This window comes from Uranotaenia lowii, chromosome 2 (assembly GCF_029784155.1).
Source record: "Uranotaenia lowii strain MFRU-FL chromosome 2, ASM2978415v1, whole genome shotgun sequence".
In the NCBI taxonomy this organism is placed as follows: domain Eukaryota; kingdom Metazoa; phylum Arthropoda; class Insecta; order Diptera; family Culicidae; genus Uranotaenia; species Uranotaenia lowii.
The window spans coordinates 421,784,154-421,789,064 of NC_073692.1; positions in this window are offsets into that span (position 1 = coordinate 421,784,154).

The window sequence follows — 4,911 nt, forward strand, 5'->3', positions numbered from 1 at the left end:
TACAAACATTAATCCTAAACCCCATCCCCTATTCCTCCCTTCTCCTTTCCTTAGAGACAGTTAACCTTCCAAAGCCGTTCGCCAAATATCCGTTTCGGGGAAATTTGAGTTGTAGTTTGATTTCGTTCTCGTGGCTGTAAATGATAACCGAATTTTATGATATTATATTTATTGTGTAGGTAATTTATTCTAATTACTCAAAATTTCAGAATAAAGTCGATATGTATTACCAGGTTATCAGAAACTGGTTCAGAAAGTAAAAAGTCCGAAAGAACAATTCTAGTTTTGAAATACTCATAACTTCTAACAGCTTTTCTGTATTTAAGTATTTCATTGATGTTCGAAATTGTCAAGAATTCATCTATCCGACAATATATAGACATGTTGGGGTTCAATGACAGTTTTGATCACTATCTCAGATCTTCCGGTAGAAAAAAATCTTACTTAAAAAAAACGACATCCAATTTTGGCTTTGCTTAGCTGTATTTCATTTCCCAATGAACCGATTTTCAAAACTGAAATTTTAACATTTTGTCGTTAATTTGATCATTATTTTCATAGAACATACTTGGTCTGTCAAAATACCCAGTTCTTCTGTATATTAGAATGATGATGGAGTGGTTTGAAATGAGCGTTTCGGGTCATATTGACCCGAACAGCTTTGGAGGGTTAAGAGAGTTTAAAATTTAAGTAGCATTTTAGGAAAAGCAAACACACACTACACTAAGAATAGTATCACCGTTTAAAGACAGTCAACAGTTTTCAAACTTCTTCAGTCGTAGTAAAGTAGTAAAAAAATACCCAAAAACTGCAGTATTGAAAAAAATTTTAACTGCATAAAATGAATATTCATCGAACAAAACCATTTTTCAAATGGTTAAAGCAACACACGCGTGGAAATATATACAGATTTTGCATTTTTATTTTCCTCGCAAGCTTTCCCAAACTTTCGCAAAGCCTACTGCCAAATCCTCCCAAACATGAAAAGAGGCAAATCAGGAAACTTTTGTAATCTAATACACTTTCCCGTTCAAAACTCGCTACGGGTGTCAACCGACCTGTCCACATATACCAATTCCTAGATCCAATAGATTTTTATCTCTTTCCAAGACATGTGAAATAACAAAGCGAATGTGTCCCAAGCCAAGCCCGTCGAAAACTTTTCTGCCCTAAACAAAGAATGTCGCCTAAACTGTTTTGCATTTTTTCAATATCCCCATGCCATGGAATTGGTTTTCGAAAACTATGAATGAAAAATATCGAAGCTCGAAACCAACAGCGGCGGAAAGTTTTTCGACGGCGAAAACAGAAAATACCTGCAGTTGATTAAATTGATTCAATGGAAGAAAGTGGAAAACTTATCCTTCGGCGAATAAGAGGTTCGAAAAATAAATTTCAAACCACCAACAATTGGGAGCGGTTTTATTGAGACGGATCGAAGTTTTGATTCCTTTTTTGGTCCCTTAGGAGAAAAGTTTTCCTAGACTCTGGTTGAGGAAAAGTTTTTTGAGGTTTGAAAAAAGGAATCGAAAACTGCTGAAACCATTTCATAATTTTAAAGCCATGAGGCAAAAGCGTAGTTAATTGATTGGTTTCGAAGTGTATGTCCCCGTGCTATTCATTGAGCCATCTTCATTACGGGTTGTCACCCTCTGCTGCATCCCCTGCAGGCAATTATAATAATTTGTGTAAATTGCATTAAAAATTCCATCTAAATTATCGTAATTAACCCCACTCGTTTCTCTAGTAGATCATTTCAAGCTTTGGCATGTGCAGATGTGGATTCATTTCAATTAAAATAACTAACTACACAACCACATATCCATCCGGGGTGGGTTTTTCCTTTCCACCAAATCCGCCATATAACACATGAGTAGATAGATGTAGGATGCTGTAAGCCAACTTCATTGCAGAAAGATTCTGCAAGGGGGTCTGGATGAATGACCCGGTTCAAAGTGCATCATCCATCGTAGGTTTCCATCATTTTCCGGTCAGTCGACGAAGGCATGAAAACGCGCAACAAACCGTGCACAAAATGATGGGGTCCATTTGTAAGCCAAACGAAAAGTGAATGGAAAACCTTTTATTTTTATCCTTGGCGAGTACTGAATAAAGCAAAATTGGATGGTAATTTACTAGATTGGCTGAAGTTTTTGGTAAACTTCAAAATTATGGTCTTTGGGATGAAACAAAACTTAAATACTATCTTAGATTAAAGATTATTTTTTAATCGGAAAAAATAACTATCAATACATTTCGAAATAAAGTTCCCAATCTACAAATAAAAGCCTCGTTAGCAATTTATATGCATGGTCGTTTGAACTTCATAAAAGGGAACAAAACATATGTTAGTGAATGGCTACTCCGTGTAAAGTTTCGAAATGAATGATTTAAGTTTGTTCCGCAAAATGATCGGATCCGGATGGAGGAACTGTCTGCATATCCTGATTTCACAGAACCACCACTGCTTGTAGGAATTCCAGCTACCAGTTAAACACACAGGAATATGTATGCCCATTCTACTGAATAACATCAGTCTGGACCGCAGAATTGTTTCCCGTTTGGAGCCCTATTCGCTCTTTGGAGTTTTATACTCCATCCCGATACGGTTTTACATCAGTAAATCAAAGCTGAATTGCTACTCAAAGCCATTGCGGTTTGGTTCGGTATTTATTAATTATGGTTTATGACCTCCACCACTTGTGTAGACCATCCCTGAATAAAGATATTTAAAAGGCCATGTATTTTTCATATTTACTTAAAACTAATGCTAACTCAAGTATAAAAACAAAAAAAAAATGATGGTGAGAAGAGGGGAAGGGGGGCGAGACTAATGAGAAAATGGGGTTGAAAGTCAAGAAAAATCTTAATATGATGATAATTTTCATACATTCAGTTAGAAAAATGATCTCTAAACGACTGTCATAGCAATTGCTCACCAATGTTGCGTGCGACTGAAAATTATTGTCAATTTTCAGCTCCCACACGTCTCAAAATCAGAACTAACCTAACTACAACTATTACCTGGAGAGCAGTTTAGCTTGAAACTTATCTGGCTGCCTGCCTGGCAAAACCACCTAACAACCGCAGCTGATTGGGCTAGTAAACAGAAATTTAGATCCTCATCAAATTGTCACGCAAATGTGCGATGAAATGGCTGCACGAATTGACGGTATGCCGGTGAATTGTTTTCATCTGAAAGGGCACAGGCGGTCGAAAGTTTGTGATATTCGTCACCACACAAGTATAAGAGAAACAGCAATGAATTTGATTTTTTCTCTTCGAAATATTGTATTTATTTTACTAATATGGAAAGTATTTTGCTACCATTTTCCTGAAAATCACAATATAAAAATACGCCAAATTTATGAGATGAAGATTATTAACCCTAATCCGCTCTTGAGTGTCAATATGTTACTATTGGAAGATTGTTGGCTAGTTTCTTTATTCGGGTGCATCAAAATAGAAAAAATCTTCGAGGACCCTCAATAAATTATTGAAATCTTTTTTTACAGACGCACCTTGAGAGCCCTAGAAAAAAATCATCTTAAAAGACCTAAAATTGCGTTAAAAAAGAATGGAATCGCATACAAACATCCGTCCAAAAAAGAATGAAATCGTTTGTTGGGTGTAAATGAACCTGAATTTCAACCCGGCACCATTTTTGATCACGTTTATCGATTTTGACGAAACTTGGCCTGTTATAAGATCAAACATTTTTACATCTTTGGACCAAATTTCAAGGTTTTTCAATCAAAATTGTCGAAGATACAGCAAATTTAGTGAAGTAAGTCTTAATTTCCCTTTTTACGGAAAAAGCTCTATCTTTGTTTCCAATCATTCTGAAGACTTCCAAATTTGTAAAGTGTTAGTTGGATAATTGAACTAGATTGTGTAAGATTTTCATGAAAAATTATTAACCGAGAGAGAAATGGAAGTAAAAAAAGAAGTGAATGCGCAGCTTCACGCGATTTCATTCCTTTTTGAATGCAAATGTAAGTGTCAATTTCACACTCCTCGCTTAAAACCGCTATATATCTCTTGTTTCTCAACCGTTTTTTACAAAATTTATAGATAACGGATTAACTTTTAAATTTTGATTTATATGAAACATACTTCAAAAAGTATTGCAGCCCTTATTGGCTTTCTGGTGAATGTAAATTAATTGCAAAAATATTGCGAGAATACATTCAAAATCCAGTCTAAGAAAATCGAAGGAATTGCACAAAGGTTCGAAAAACAGCTTCCTTTGAAAATTCGTCAAAATTTCTGTGTTTCGTATTTTGAGAATCTAAAAATAACATATTGTGCCAAATTACGTCATTTTTTCAATCCTCTGTTCCAAATTCATCTGATGTAATTTTGACCATTTTGACGGTTCATTGATTGAAAAGTACGGTTTTTGCACCACTTTTTTTACATTTTTGTTGTCATGATCTTAAAAAATAAAAAAAAATTGTATCATTGTGTGCAACGTACAGTTTCTAACTTCTGACTCTCTAAAAAACTAAGTGAAATTGTTTTGAGCATTTCTTACCTGATCTTTTTTTTTTAGACTTTGTATAACACAAAACTGAAATTTTGTTGCTGAATATTGTAAAAAAAACATATTTTGTAATAATACAAGGTTTCCGAAACTAAGCATTTTGTAAAAATCGGTTGAGAAACAAGACAAAATGGTTTTAGTCATGAGTGTCAAAATGACACTCCAGAGAGTGTAACGGGTAAAAATTTCTGAGACGGATGAGAGTTAAGCCAGTTAAGCGTCGAATGTTGCCCATTTTTTCAAGTTCTTGAATTTATATCGGTAAGCAGTTTTGTTTTCTACTCGACTTTGCATAATTTGTAACGCAACACAATATCTGTTTACCCCTTCGGATCTGATTTCTCACAAAAAAAGTCTTAAATTTG